Genomic DNA, 17,713 nt, shown 5'->3' with positions numbered 1-17,713 from the left:
TAGAGAAATAAGGTTCTGATGTGCTCCATAAGAAAGAAAATTGAATTGGCTTAGTGATTCAATTGATAAAAAAATTCAAAGCAGTTTTTGCATTTTATCACTCAGTTGAGTCGTTGTAGACTTGAGCCAAACCATACACTTCTATTACACTAAACCACGCCCTTTATCCTTGTAAAGTTTGCCAATCATTGGTCGATTTGGAATGTATTTAAAATCTTTCACAAGAAAACAGAAGGTTTTGGATTTGCATAAGGGCAGTTTAAGCAAGGTCTATGGATTGGTTGAGAGGCATGATATGGTTTAAGATATTTTGACATTACTTGCTCTTTCACAAATTTTGGAGATTGGTTATTAGTTTTATTCAAAGAAAACAAAGTGTAATGTGTAAAAAATAAAAATAAAATGAAAAGAAATCATGTGAGATTTCATCCATCTTTTATTTTTATCAATAAATATTTTTAATTTTGTCATGCAGATTTGTTTGTTAAATTAAAAAGCAAGATCGTAATTTAACAAGAATAAAACTTAAAATGAGTCATCTTTGTTGAAATTTGTTGCAGTTTTAGATTGGATATGTTTTAAAATAAAACCTAGTTTATTTAAATCTGAGAGGGCAATGATGAGGATATCTAAATTTGACACAAAGATAAACTAAGAAAACATTTTAGCAAATGGTTTGATATCATATCATATTAAAAGAAACTCAATAAATGTTTTGACTACGTAAATAAATAGTAACCAAATCATAGAATTTTTTTTATATCCAAATAAATTTATTATATTATTATTAATTTCTAAATTCATGTTTAAATTTACATATATAAGAAATTAAAAAATCAAAATACTATCAATATATAAAAAATAATTAGATGTTTTAAGAACATGCTTTATTTTTAAACATTCTCAAGTCATTCTTCTAGTTAATTAAGAATTTCTTTATTTAAATATGACAACCATATATATATATATATATATATATATAGTTGGAAATCAATGTCATAATAATACTACTACAAAATTGTACACAACCAAGCCAATGTTGTAGCAGTTAGACCACCAAAATGTATGGCTAACATGAAAGAAGATAACTTCAATCTTTGTCAATAATTGAGGCATAGCTAAAAGACTTCTTACAACAATGACATATCTAATTTTTTTAAAAAAGAGTTGAAAGAAGTTATTTCAAATATGTCATATAACATCTACATTGGTATTAATCATATCATAGCATGGTAGCAATTTTTAATTTTATTTTTATTACTTACAAAATAAAAAAGTCTATTTGACATAATTGTCAAATTAAGATATCTAAAATTATCAATAGAAAGATGAAAATGAATATAATTCTTTGAATGCTCTCAACCTTCTTATTCATCATTGTCTTTAAGCAATAAAAAACCACAAGGCAACATATTCTTAATAAAAGAATAATATACTATGTTTTAACATCAAGTATTGTAAACACCTTATGTTGCAAATACATATAATCTTCTATAGAGAATCTCTACAATTGAGGTCAATAAGCTTCACTACAATGCAAACATATTATAAAGTATCACAATATTAAGCAATAGATTAATTCTCCATAGCCATAAGCATGGCTTTCTTAAAGAACTTTGTTTGATTATATAAACATTGAGTCTAGATATCAAGGTCATTTAAGTCCAAAACAAAAACTAGCATATTACATGCTAAGCTTGGTATGATTGACTCTTATCCATATAATAATTGATTAAAACTATAAGATGTCAAAGATGCATACTTACTAAAGTAATAATCCAACACAATCTATGGTAACATCAAGTTCCAATCATAATGGTTCTTATGAAGTAATTCATACTTTTGTAAATCACATTGAATAATCTAAATAACTAGTTCAAAAAAATCATCTATCTCAAATTGATTTCTAGAGATAGTATAACAATACATTTATAAACACATATTGATACATGCTAATCTATCAATATTAATTGTACATCATAAGATGTGTCTTATATACATCAAAATACCAAAATTTTATATATACTTATTGCACCAAATGGGTTCTTTAATCTAATTTTGAAACTATATATCTAGTTCTATTAAACTACACAAAATAATAAATTATCCTTCTAACAAAATCTTGTTATTTGGTATCAAATCCAATCTCTTTCTATGATAAAGATAGTTGAAAGATATATCCTGTTAGGGACATATTCCTTAGAACTTTCTAGAAGAGAAGCCTCTGGAAACTTTTAGAGAGAAGTTTCTAGAAGCTTCTAGAAAGGAAGTCTCTGGAACCTTATAGAAGAGAAGTTTCTAGAAGCTTCTAGCAAGGAAGCCCCTGGAACTTTCTAGAAGCTTCCTAGTTAATAGAAGTAGTTCGAGAAGTTTCTAGAACCTTCTAGAAAGGAAGCCTCTGGAACCTTCTAGAAGCTTCTTAGTTAATAGAAGTAGCTCGAAAAGCTTCCTAAGTAGGAGTATATATAGGGATCGAGGCTGAAGAGTTCTTCAGTCTCGACAACACATCTCTTGGAGTTCTAGCTCACCTTTCTGGTGTTGTTCTTGTACTCATTTGTTTAATCTAGTTCTGCCACTTCTTCTTGAACTTCTTGTTAGATTTCAAGTTTGTATTTTGTGTCCGTGACAGTTTGTCGAGACTACACTAACTTGAGATATCAGAGCTAGTTGTTTCTTAGTAGAGTGTGGATTACCCCTCTACTTGAAGGTATACTAGCATTTTTTAGAGGTTGCGGATTACCCTCCTCTAAACTGATACTTCTTTTGTTACAATATTGGAGTCTTATTCTTCTTGGAGAGAGTGGATTACCCCTCTTCTTGAAATTCTTAAGGCGTTTTATAGGTTGTGGATTACCCTCCTATAAACCAATATTGCCTCTTATAGGGTCATTTTTGTCCTTCTTTTAGAATGGCCGGAGGTCAAGACATTAGTATGACAGAAAGTTCGGAGTCTAAGTTAGATGCTATTATGAATGCCCTCGCTACGTTATCACAAAGAACTGCAGAGATAGAAAGAGTGGTGGCAAGGCTTCATAATGATGGAATATCTGAGATAGCACAATCTAAACTACACCAGCCTCAAATTTCGACACTTGGAGAAACAACTTTACCTCAGGTTCGACAAGAACCACTAGTTCTACAACATAAGGAGCCTCGAGTTAGCCTTCCAGATAAGTTTGATGGAACACGTTCCAAGTTTCGAGGATTCGTCAATCAAATCGGGTTGATAACAGTTTTACAGCCCGAACGATATCCAATGGAGGAGTCACGTGTTGGGCTTGTTGGAACCTTACTTACGGGACAAGCTCTATCATGGTTTGCTCCTTTGTTTGAGAAACGATCATCCATATTAAACAACTTCGAAACCTTTTTGGACGCATTTCGGGAAGCATTTGGTGAACACGATAAGGTTCGATGGGCTACAACAAAGATCCGGTCGCTACGACAAGGGATGTGTTCTACATCAGTCTATGCTTCGGATTTCAGGTAATTAGTATGCAACATCAATTGGGATGAAGAAGCGTTGATGAGTCAATTCTATTGGGGTTTAAGAGATGATGTGAAGGATTTGCTGTTAACTCTTTCTGATCCACGAACGCTCAATGAAGCCATTAGCCAAGTTGTGAAGTGCGATAATCGCCTATTCCAACGTCGCCAAGACCAACGCTCAAGACAACATACAATTTGCCATGCTCCAACTATGTCGGCAAGCAGTGTGAATTCGCATTCAGAGGTAGAAGACATGCAAATTGATGCGGTACGTATCAAATCTCTTACTATAGAAGAAAAAAAGCGTCGTATGGAAGAAAATTTATGCTTGTATTGCGGTGGAGAAGGCCACAAAGTCGGAAACTGCCCCAAAAAGAAAAATCGAGGCATAGTCAAGACTAGAGGAGTATTTGTTTAGGAAAACGAAGATGCCCAGCCACAGTAGGAACCGTGCGGCTGGACAATGAAATATCCCAACAACAATCAGGTTCCTTTCTTTCTGCCCAACCTGCACTTTGTTTTACAATCCCTCTGTTTATCGGCCCTCAAAAACTGAGAACCTTAGCACTACTAGACTCAGTAGCATCTCCTTGTTTTTTAGACGAAGAATTTGTAAAGCGTCATAAGATCCCTTTAATACAAAAATCAAAACCTGTTCATGTTGAGGTCATAGATGGGCGACCTTTATTGTCTGGTAGCATCACCCATGAATCATAACCTATAGAAGTAACATTTAAAGACCATAGTAGTCATATTATTTTTAATATTATTAGAACCCCATCAAATCCTATTATTCTTGGTCTTTCTTGGTTGGAAAAACATAATCCATAGATAGATTGGAGGTTGCGGAAGATGACTTTTCCCACAAAATCATCTAAGAAAAAACCTAGTAAAAAACCTCGAAAAAAGAAATCCTTATTCATTGGAGCAAAAGCGTTTATAAGATCATCTAAGGAAGGCACTCCATTTGTCATTTATGCGGCTCCAACTACCGAGGAGAAGATCTCAACAGCAAGTATACCAGAGCAATATAAGGATTTTGAAGACGTGTTTCAAAAGAAGAACGCCGACATACTACCGGAACACCGACCATATGATTGTGCCATAGACTTGCAAGAAGGAGCACAACCACCTTTTGGCCCAATCTACAATCTATCGCAAACAGAGTTGGCAGAGTTGCGAAAGTACATCGACGAGAATCTAGCCAAGAACTTCATTTGTCATTCAAAATCATCAGCTGGAGCACCCATCTTATTTGTGAAGAAGAAAGATGGATCACTACGGATGTGTATGGACTATCGAGGCCTCAACAAGGTAACAAAGAAAAATCGTTACCCATTACCCTTGATTTCTAGTCTCTTAGAACAACTTGGACGTGCGAAGATCTTTACAAAAATTGATCTAAGGGGAGCTTATAATCTCGTACGAATCAAGGAAGGAGATGAGTGGAAGACAGCATTCCGTACAAGGTATGGTCATTTCGAGTATAATGTCATGCCTTTTGGTCTTACCAATGCTCCAGCAGTTTTCCAACATATGATGAATGACATCTTTCGAGAACACCTCGATGATTTTGTTGTCATCTAGTTGGACGATATTCTAATATTCTCTAAAAACGAGGAAGAGCATGAGAAGCATGTTCGTTTGGTCTTGGAGAAACTACGCAAGCGAGGACTATATGCCAAATTAGAAAAGTGTTTATTTCACCAGACGGAGATGGAATTTTTGGGGTTCATTGCGACTACAAAAGGTTTGAAGATGGAGCCCAAGAAAGTAGAAGCAATCATGGCTTGAGAGGTTCCAAAGACGGTTAGAGACGTACAATGCTTTCTTGGTTTTGCTAACTTCTATTGGATCTTTATCAAGAATTATTCTCAAGTTGCTGCTCCTCTCACTCGATTAACATGCAAGGATAAGTTGAAATGGGGACCTTTGGCGGAGAAGGCATTTCAAGACTTGAAGACAGCATTTACTACAGTTCCAATTTTGGTACATCCAGACTTTACAAAGGCCTTCTATTTAGAGACTGATGCTTCAGATTTTGCTTTGGGAGCTGTGCTTTCACAAATGAGTGAAGACAAGAAGCTCCATCCAGTTGCATTCTATTCTCGGAAGTTCTCTGCTGCTGAAATCAATTATGAGATCCACGATAAAGAACTTCTTGCTATAGTGGATTCTTTCGAAGAATGGCGTCACTTTCTTGAAGGAGCTGCACATCCAGTGACCGTATATACGGATCACAAGAATTTGGAGTATTTCATGTCGGCTCGAGTTTTAAATCGGCGTCAAGCTCGGTGGAATATGTCGCTATCTAAATTCAATTTTATTATCACTTATCGACCTGAAAAGCAGCAAGGACTATCCGATGCTTTATTAAGGAGATCGTATCTTACACCAAAGGCTGGAGAAGCAGCGTTTGATTAACAATGTACAACGTTATTAAAGCCAGAGAGATTTCAACTTTGTGCTACTGTTGTATCATTTGATGCTGACTTCCTAAACCAAGTATGTGCTATGACCATTAAAGATTCAGTAGCCATTGATATCAAGCAACGTACCAATGACGACAAGTTGAAGGTGGAGGGAGTTTTTTTATACTTTGAAGAGTGATTGTACATTCCAAAAAGACAAGCACAACTCCGAGTTCTTCAATCTCGCCATGATTTTCCAACTGCGGGACATTTTGGATTCAACAAGACCTTGGAGCTTATTTCCCAAGATTTTTGGTGGCCCCAAATGTGGAAGGATGTGAAAGATTTTGTCATCTCCTGTGATATCTGTTCAAGATCCAAGAATCCTCGACATCGCCCTTATCGACTTCTACAGCCATTGCCAATTCCACGTCGACCATGGTCTTCAATTTCTATGGACTTCATCACTGACTTGCCATCATCAAACTCATTTGACAACATCTTTGTCGTCCTAGATCGGCTTACGAAGATGGCACACTTTGTTCCTTGTAAGAAGACATCGTCCAGTGAAGTCACAGCAAGACTCTTTCTCGATAATGTGTATCGATATCATGGACTACCAGATGATATCATATCAGATCGAGGTACCCAGTTCGTGTCAAAGTTTTGGAGATCTCTCTTTGGAATATTGAAGGTGGATATCAAGCTTTCTTCAGCTTTTCATCCTCAAACTGATGGCCAAACGGAACGGGTGAACCAAGTCTTGGAGCAGTACTTACGATGCAGCATCAACTATCAGCAAGACGATTGGACTGCATATCTACCGCTAGCCGAATTTGTATATAACAACACCCTCCATACATCGACTCAACAAACACCATTCTTTTCCAACTATGGATATCATCCGAAGCTTGATTTATTGAGTCCGTCAACAAATAACAATCCAGCAACTAAAGGATTTGCGAAGCAACTATCAGAGCTTCAAACTATGTTGAAGCTTCAATTACAATCCGCTCAAGAATCCTATAAGACGCCTGCAGATAGATTTCGGAATCAAGCACCTACTTTCAAAGTTGGAGACAAAGTCTGGCTTCTTCGACAAAATATCAAGACCAAGCGACCATGTGATAAGTTGGACTATCGAAGATTGGGACCATTTATCATCCAGAAGCAAATTAATCCAGTGGCATACCGGCTGGAGTTACCGGCTTCTATGAAGGTACATCCAGTCTTTTATGTTTCTCTGTTGGAACCTTATCGAGAGTCATCTTTTCTTGGAAGAGTGCAATGTCCGCCACCTAGTATTGAAATCGAGAATCATGAAGAATACGAGGTTGAAAAGGTATTGGATTCATAGCGAAGGTGGGGAAAGTTAGAATATCTTGTTCATTGGTGCGGCTATGACATTAATGAGCGAACGTGGGAGCCAGCTGAAAATCTTGTGAATGCGCCACAAAAGGTACAGGAGTTTCATCAACGACATCCTGATAAACCTAAATCAATTCGATGATAGCTTCTTTCTGAAGCTTGTTCTCCCAAAAATATAAGAAAAGGGGAGAGCACCAACAAAATTCATAGTTGATGTAGTTATTTTCTCCAGGATAGATCGTAGTTTGGTCTTTTGATATGGATAGCCAAGAGATAGATACTATGCCACTTAGAGTATCGCAACCGAGTAGCTCAGGAAGGCGACCCCAAGATGAAGAACTACATGTACCACGACGATGACGGAGGATACCGAGTAACCAATCACTGGTGATTGTATTTGAGATCGAGCCTGCTTACGATGGTCAGCCAGAAGGCGTGTTTGCAGGACAATTTTACAATGAAGATACGGAAGTTCATGCTTGGTCAGAAGTCGAAGGCGTGGGCCACTACCGTTGGCTTCAAGGGTCGATGAACCACTTGCCTCGTGAACAACAGTTGGAGTTCATAGCAGAAGTTATGCGACAGATCTTCATTTTCTTGCGTTGGTACTGATCAACAACATTGCTTCTCAGAGACCTCGAAGCTAAAGGAGGGGGTGATGTTAGGGACATATTCCTTAGAACTTTCTAGAAGAGAAGCCTTTGGAAACTTTTAGAGAGAAGTTTCTAGAAGCTTCTAGAAAGGAAGTCTCTGGAACCTTATAGAAGAGAAGTTTCTAGAAGCTTCTAGAAAGGAAGCCCCTGGAACTTTCTAGAAGCTTCCTAGTTAATAGAAGTAGCTCGAGAAGTTTCTAGAACCTTCTAGAAAGGAAGCCTCTGGAATCTTCTAGAAGCTTCTTAGTTAATAGAAGTAGCTCGAAAAGCTTCCTAAGTAGGAGTATATATAGGGATCGAGGTTGAAGAGTTCTTCAGTCTCGACAACACATCTCTTGGAGTTCTAGCTCACCTTTCTGGTGTTGTTCTTGTACTCATTTGTTTAATCTAGTTCTGCCACTTCTTCTTGAACTTCTTGTTAGATTTCAAGTCTGTATTTTGTGTCCGTGACATATCCCTTATTGAAACTTGTCTAAGACTGCAAGGTATTTCTATACATTGGTGATCACTTGGATCTTTTTAGATTTTTCATTTGACCTTTGATTAGACATTATAATTTTAGAACTTAGAATCAAACTTAAGTATGTGGCTACATACCATCTAAAAATTTCTTCTTTATTTCTGTTCTATGTCATTATATTCTAATCAAGTATTCCATCAAAGAACTTGGATTATATTAGAATTTTTTTATATCCAAATTAGTAATGCATAGTCAATGAATAACTTCAAAGTTAAATTTTTAAAGCAACAATGCCCATACGGCAAGCTTGTCAGTAAGCTTCTCTTATTTCATAAGCTACTTCAAAGGTTGATGGTTGGTCACTAATATAAACTATTGCTCATACATATAAGATTGGAAGTAAGTAATAGCTCAAATTATTGTATAAGTTTCTCTCTCATAAGATGAATAGTTATACTACACATTGTTATAGCTTCTAGAAGCAAATATAATAATATATTTGTGTCTTACATCATCCTTCTATATTAATATTGCTCATATTTCTATTACATTCTAATTTTTTATAATTAAAAAGATCTAATAGTATTTGGACTTTGAAGTATTAAAGTCAAAGCCAACTTTGATTTCAATATATTAAATGCATACTACTATTAAAGGCCCTCAATTCATCCATGATACTTACTTGTGAAAGTGATTAAATGCTTGGCAAATAAATTTAAGTTTTTGATAAATCTTTGCTACTAAATTTAGTAAATCAAAAAAATCTAAATTATGAAAAATTGCTTGGAACAAAGATATTTTGTAAGGCATCTATCTTTGCTTATAACATGCCATGACCTCTTAAAATAATCATAAGGTATAATGTGATAATTATTTATGAAAGAATTTATACTTGATAAGCAACAAGTATAATTTTAATTTTTTAATTACTCAAATTTTAATTAAAAATATCTCACATGATCTTATAGATTTCTACTAAAAATAGTAATAATATCAATGTAGCATCTAGTAAATAGTAAGCTAATCAATACTTGGTGTATCATTCTAGAAAAATTTAGTTAATACATTCTTAAGACCAATTGAAAAAAAACCTCTAGTAATAGAATTCATCTTTATCTAGTCTTCAATAAATAATGGCAATTAGTGATAATTAGAGCTTAAGTCCAAATTTTTGAATACTTGAGAGAATTCTACTACATCAAATAATTCTTATGATATTGACAATTGATATTAATTAGACTCAGTCTTTAATTAATTGGATGGTAATTTCTATGCATCTATGTTTTTATTAAATAACCACAATATCATTCTTTAAAGGCATAATTATAATACAAGTAAACTCCCTATTAAAAAAATCAACCAAGCTTGCAACCAATAAATCTTTACAAAGAATCTAAATACCAGTTTCTTCTAAGATATTAAATTTATAAGGTTGTTGAAAGATTCAACAATCATCTTCTAATTGGATGTAAATAGATTTGCTTTTGTAGCAATCAAGATCTTTTAGGCAAAATAATTGAAATATAAGCCCAATGCTTATAGCACTTAGACTTAATTCTTAAATAAGAATTAAATACTTCTCATTTCTAACTCATTAGGCATAAGATATCATCATAATCAATTTAAAAAATTGCTTTTAAATCTTAGATAAGAAAATCTTGATAAGTTGGCTCTTAACAACTAAGTCTTTTGATTTAATATCAAATCAAATCAAATATATATGTATATATATATATTTATATATATATTTATATATAATCTTTTAAATGGCTTTTTTTTAATTAAAAATTGACAAAGACATCAATCTCAAAGAACTAAAAGATCAATACATTCTTATGTCACTCAAAAAGACTAAAAAATCAATCAAAGAAGGTATAATATTAAACTGTAATAGCTATTGCCAAAGATCAGAAAACTAAAAAGTCTTGAAATAAGACTAAAGACTAAAAAGATATTGATAAGAGTGAAGCTTTCTTCATTCTTGTCTCTATATATATTATCTAACTAAGAGCTACATAATAATATTCAATAGGATCTTTAATATATATCCAATTTGTAAGACACATGTCTTAATTTGCAAGGCAAGTTTCTCATATGTGCACTACATTATTAGCTTGTAATATAAGCTACTTATATGTGTCATACATGGCTAACTTATTCACCAAGTTTCAAACCTATCAATTAACTATAAACATATATAAAGGCAAATATGCATTTATAAAGCTTTTAAGAAGCTCTGCCATAAAATAATATCAAATCTACCTACATTTATCTTCTATCTAATACTTCTTATTTAAGTAAATATATATATTTGTGATATCATTTCCCTTCTAATAATGAATTTTACAAAGAGCGGTCATTATATGTTAAGAAAATCCAAAATGTAGACAATTGTATTTGCTACATATATTGATTTGTATTCCCATCAAAGGTGATTGATAGGTCATCACAACCATCTATAGTATGTCATACCACGGTTGAAAGAATACCTTGTTATTTTATCATTATTCATATTTTTGTAACTTCCTTCAAATAAAATATTTAGAGTATGTCAAGAGTTGTTCCTACCTATTATAAAATTACAAAACATTGGAAGTCTCTTCTAAGATCATGTGTGAGTGTAATATTTGCTACTCAACCGAAATTACAAGATGGACTCAATTAAGAGTTTTTTTTAATTAATGGTGTGAAGTGGAAGTATGAAGAATAAAAAAATAAAAAAAAAGAGAACAACACAAAACAAATGAAACAAGTCACTTTAGCAATTGTACACTATAAAACTAATTATAATTTCTTTATCAGATTTTTATTCAATAAAAAAAATATTTTTAGATAGATAATTTTAAATCTTTTCAATGATATAAAAAAATTAAATTCAAGTTACTATGAATAAATTATGATAAGTTAAAGATAATAGAAAAGATAAGTGAATAATTTTTACCTTAAGAGTAACTTGCTTAAAAAATCAAGAGTTTGAGCCTCACTAAGACTCACAAGTAGTGTATATGGGTTGTTAAGAAAGGCTATAAGGCTTTAGTCTTATTTTCCTAACTCTATTCAAGGCACTAGAATCCATATGGGACTTATGCACCTCTCTTTCCACAAGGACTAAACTAACTACTGGTTCTCCTATTTTTTACTAGTAAAATTCATAATTTTACATTTTTAACTTCAATATAGTATTGTAAAACATTAAAATAGCCTAAAATTCTCACAAGGCCTACAAATCTTGTTCCATTTTTTTATAATGGCTCTCAAGGTTATAAAACTTAATTTTATCAAAGTTTTGAAATCTTTTCTAAAAAATTCTAAATAATTCTAAATAAATTCTAAATAAATCCTAAATAAATTATAATATTTTTATAATACTAATATTTATTTAAAATTATATTTTTTATTTATATAATTTTTTATAATAATAAAATTAATTTAAATCTACTAAAAATCTTATTTTTTATATAATTAATTAAAAATATATGAATTTTTTTTCATACTTCTTCTAACTAATAATTAAATATTAATAGGACTTTTATAAGTAATACATATAAATAAGAAGCTAATAAAGAAATTGATTTCAATAACTAATTTTTAATACTTAACAGTAAGTAAAAATACTAAATCAACTAAGATAATTGCCTTCTAAGACTTATTAAGACTCCATTTTTATAAATTTTCTTCTAATAAAAATTTTATAAATTTTAAATACTTCTAAATTCTAATAAATACTTAAATAATTAAAAAATTCTAACCTAAATATTTATATAATGAAATGATTTAAAACTACGTTTTTAGTCAATTCATCAATCAAGATCCATTGGTGGGACTCACATCATGATATCAAATGCATTATATCTTGCTATTTTTTTGAGAATATATTTTTCTTGAAGATCTTCATTGCTATCAAGTCATTTTGAAGGCTATGATAATCACAATGTCTCATTTCATAAGTCATCAAATGATAGCTTTTGACTTGAAATTACTGACTATTACTTCTTCAATTTCTTAATGACACAAAAATACATAAATTACAAATATAGATAGAAAGTAGAATGCAATCTTCCTTAGATCAAATTTTTTTTATAATAAAGATTTATAATTCTTTATCTTGATTTTGATGGATGTTATCAATGACAAGTATTAACCTTCTTTGTTGTATTTATAAAATTCTTGATTCATTCTTATGTATGAATCTATATCACAATTGGCTTTCTTAAGCAACTTATACATAAAAAATGACTTCAAAATTGAAAATTTTGAATTATGTATGCTCCCAAAGTGAACTTTCAAACTTTGATACATAAAAATTTAAGTTCTTTTTTTTCTTCTTTTTTCTTCTTTTTTAATGTATAAAAATCTTATGATCACAAATTGTTGCTTATTTTTGCTCTCAATCCTATAACCATGTGAATCTTCTAACCGCTTTATTGCCTACCATTACATGATTCTTATCATCATATGGATATATCTCCGCATGTTGCAAAATAATGCAGATTGATGCAAAATGCTACTGCTTATTGCCATTGATTTCAAGTTTGTTTTTGCACACAAACTTCACAATTTTTGATAGTTCTTCACAAAAAAATCATGATTCTGACCAAGCTTAGATTTTTATGCAAGTCTTGATTTATTACACCATAATTGCAGCTTGTAAGTATTACAATTTAGATTGTTGCAATTTCACATATATGTAACTTTATTCCAATTGACATCATCTTAATCTATTATAAAAGAAGTCAATTTTCTTCTCACATTGCAATCCATTTAATCCAACGTTGATACATTAATAGTACAAATTGTATACTGCTTTGTATTAAATAAAAAAATAAAAATAAAAATAACATGTAATGCACAATATTTTCAACACCAATATATTGTATTGCATTGATTTGATAGACTTACTTATAGCAACAATATTCTCTCAAAAAAATAGTGGATAAAACTAGTCTGACAATGTTGCAATGAATCCTCCAATATTAGTAGACTTCATATCTTAACCTTCTTGTATCCTAAGCTATACCCTCCAACAAGTTCCAGTAGCAACAATAGTCTAATATAACAATAGTATAGAAAACTTGTTTTTGGAAGCAATCAAACAATATTTAAAAACATTATACAAAATCTTGATATATTCTTGTATACAAAAATAATATCAAGTATTGTATATTATAATTATTTAGTACTAGCATATTCCACTACCTAGCACCATAGTAGTACAAGACATCTTGCACCTAAAAAATAGTATTACAAAAATATAACAAATTCTAAAAAATAATATTCATAAAATTAAATAAGATTTTTTTTCTACTTTATTTCTGTTTACTTCACAATAAGTTGAAAAAAATATATATTCTTATTAAGTAAAAGATGAAAAATCTATAAAACACTAAGTGAAGTTATCTCTTAGACTATATATGAAGAATCTAAGAATGCAAGTGTGTATAGAAAAAAATTAAATAACTTTACTAAAAGACTTTTTATTATAGTCAACAAAATCTTGTAATAAAGATTTTTTTCTCTCTCATAACTATTAATGACTTGACTTGATAAGAATGTCAAATTGACATGACTTCTCTACCTAAGTCTTCAAAGCCTATTTGATATTAATTAGGTCAATTAACGAAAAAATGTTAAGTGGATAAAAATCCATCAAACTAAATTAAACTATACTACATCTCTTTGATAAAATTTTACACCCAATGTGACATCACATGAAAATATTAATGAAAATAGTCTTACAATATTTTTTAAACCTAAGTAAGTTTTACAAAACCTTTTATTCTTCTTACATATAATGTAATTTTTAGATGGTCCTACATTACACACATCTTGACAACTACACATTTCTTTTATTTAAACATACAAAAATATGTGTATAGTAATTTATGAAAAATAATAAAAATAAAAACATATAAAATTAATGTACATTTTTCTAATAACATATAAAAATAATTTAAAATAACTTGCCCATTTTAGTGGAATGACAAAGTGAATCCTTTTGGTTTGTCAAGATTTAGATTTCATGAAGGGATAGCTTTGAGTTATTTTAAGAGCTCAAAAATACGCGTGATATTCACGCTTACTATTATTATTTGCAAATTCTTACCAACATTTGAGAAGGAACAAAGGCCCGAGCCTCCGGAGGTGGAGAGGGCGGCCAGAACGCCGAACCTGCAACGTCGGATCGTCAAAAGGACCGCCCTCCGAGAAGCAGCACCGAGCCTCGCGGGGATGGATGGATGCCTCGTTCCTAGAGCCTCCCTCCGCCTCGTCACACATTCATCCACATCCACAAGGATCCCGAACTCTGTTCACACTTGCGCTCCTTCTCTTTTCGGGTTCAGGCTCAGCTGTTCATGGTAGTTATCCACATGAAAAAGGATCGTATCTCCAACTATCGCAAGGTCGTGTTCAGAAGTATATTATTTAACTCTTATTATAAAATGGGAATATTATTCTTGGAAGAAAGAATTCATAATTTTAGTATTCGCCTGAACCCTAGTTTTAGGTCAAACCACAAGAGTCATGGTGCTATTCACTCTGAAAATGGGTTTGTTGAACTTTGGTTGATTCTTTATTTTGATAACAACTTGAATGGTTCACAATTAGTAGCTTACTCAACGAAATATATATATATATATATATATACAGTTATGTTAGTTTTTCAAATATAAGTGATTGTATAAGAATTTTTTAAATTTTTACTGTCTATGAAATTCTCATTGTTGAAAAATAATTCATGCAACTTCAGATTATTATCTTCCTTTATAAACATAAAGTTCAATTAATATTTATACGTTTTAAATTTCATATTCTGGGACTGACAGTTGAACCTCTAGACAAGAAAGAAAACCCGCAGTTTTAAAAAATTAAAGAAGCTTGAATTATTTTTTATGAATATGAATTTAAAATGAAACAAACCAAAAAACCAAAAAAAAAAAAAAACATAACAAGAACAAAATCTGACTTTTCTTATTAATTTATTAATTCAAAAATAATCTTATTTTTAATTTCTTACTCCAAATACAGGATTAAACCTATTGAAGTTTTAAATTAAAAAAACTAATGAATTAAAATATCATATATATATATATATTTATGTCTATATGCATATACACATTGAAATTGTGGTTGAGATCTAGATGACATAAAAACAGTTCATATATTGAATGATAAATTAACATACTATGGTTACAAACCATCAACAACACATTCATACAAAAATAAATAATTATTAGTTTATAGGTTAACATAATTATTTTGTATTATTAGTTACATTATACTTTATTTTATTTTATTGATCATTTTTAAAAGCCTCAATGAATTGTTGATTATTTTTATTTGTATAAAGACATGGATGTGTAATGAAATTTACATTTGAATATAATTCCTGAATATTTTCATTTTTTTTCATTTTCTTATTTTCTTATTTTATTTATCATGTATGAAGCATAAAAGCTATTAAAAAAAAATCATAAATGCCAGTATAAAATGTTGTGAACATGTTGCACCCATATTTATTATTATGATAACATGTAACAACCCCAAATTTTGACGAAATATAAAAATCATTTGAACAATTGATCTAGTGAGATAAATATGTGCTTTCAAACATGATAATTAGCATGTTTTTTTAGTTCAGTCATTCACAGGATGATATGAATAATGCAAAGTTTATGTTTTATTATGTGCAAACCTTTAAATTTTGTCGTGAAAGATTAAAATTTCAATTGTGTGATTCAATAAATAAAACTAGTAGGAAAAATATAAAGAGCAAAAACCTATTCAAAGAAAATGAAAATCTAATTTATTCAAATAAAATGAATAAATTCGGATTGTCATTTTTTTATATATATATATATATATATATATATATATAGTACAAACCTAAACCATGAGATTTGTGTGGTTGCATTTTAGATTCCCCCCCTTTTTGTTGAATTTATATAGTAAGATTTAATTTTTTTTCATTCACATATGTATTTTGAACAAGGTGTCACTTTTAGTTTCCAATATTTTTCATCGTACATTTTTTTTTTTTGGTTTTAGTTAAACTACATTAGTGTGATTTTGGAGATTATGTTTGCATTGCAATTCATCAATACATCGTATATTATGTTCTGAATCCAAGTAAGGGTCCATTTTGTATATATATGTGTATATGGCTGTTTCACTTAAAAAAAAAAAAAAAAAAAAAAAAAAAAACTTGTATCAATACTAAACAAATGCCTTGTTTTGAATGCATTTTTACTCTGTTCACAATAGTATTCACAATTAGCTTGCAATATCAAGTCATTAGATTGTTGAGTTAAGGTTTTGTTGTAATTGTCATGTTATGCAATCAAAGATATATCAAAACTGCATTCATGTTAACAATTACATCGTGATATTTTTAACCACCAGAAATTCTGAGTAAGAGATTTTAAAATTGAAACTGCTAGGTTTATTATTGTTTTGTGACCAAAGTATTCATCTCTTATTATTATAACTGCTCCTTTGTTTCACTTCCTTTTTTTTTTTTTTTTTTTTTTTTTTTTTGTTAAAATGATGCAATGTGAGGTAAAATTTTGAAACCCAAAAGAATTGACAGTGTTTATTGACCCTCAAGTTTTTTGAGTTAACTTTATAGAAGTTATATTCTGAAACTTTGATTAATAAAGTTTAAACTGAACTTGTATTAGTTTCTAAAGATTCTAAAATTATTATTGAATTCCTCTTAGTGTTTGATCTTGGGTGTATTAGATTTTAGTGCATTGGGTAAAAAATGGTTTGTATTAAACTGTGTAGTCACATTATGAATTTGCAGATGCCATAAAGACAATTTCCACAATTTATTTCATTTTCAATGCTGTCAGAGTTTTCATTAATATTCTTAATAACGTTCAGAAAAAACATTATTCAACACAAGAAATCCCTAATAAGATTATATTTTGAAAGACCCAAACCAAAATCAAAACATTAAAACCTTTTTTATTCATTGAAAGGAAAACAAAAACAACACCCAATGTCATGTAATACTTTACCCCATTAAATACTTAACCAAGTATTAGCTTTTACTAAAATCAAAACCCCAATATGAATAAACTTACCATGCGACCTAAACAACTAAAAACTTAATTTATGCTTCCAAATTGTAAGACCCATTCATAAATCCACCATAAATTTAAATAAACAAATAAATAAATAAATAAATGAAGGGAGAGAAAATCATGCTACAAATTCAAGTTCATTCATTAAATTGGGGAAATTTCATCTCATAAAACATAAAAATAAAGGGGAAGAGAGTGGAAATGGCATATTTGTAGCATATCCATGTTTACATAATATTGTGAAAG

Source organism: Physcomitrium patens, chromosome 24 (genome assembly GCF_059467195.1).
Source record: "Physcomitrium patens ecotype Gransden chromosome 24, ASM5946719v1, whole genome shotgun sequence".
NCBI classification, from domain to species: Eukaryota; Viridiplantae; Streptophyta; class Bryopsida; order Funariales; family Funariaceae; genus Physcomitrium; species Physcomitrium patens.
Note: the sequence above shows the minus strand (reverse complement) of the source record.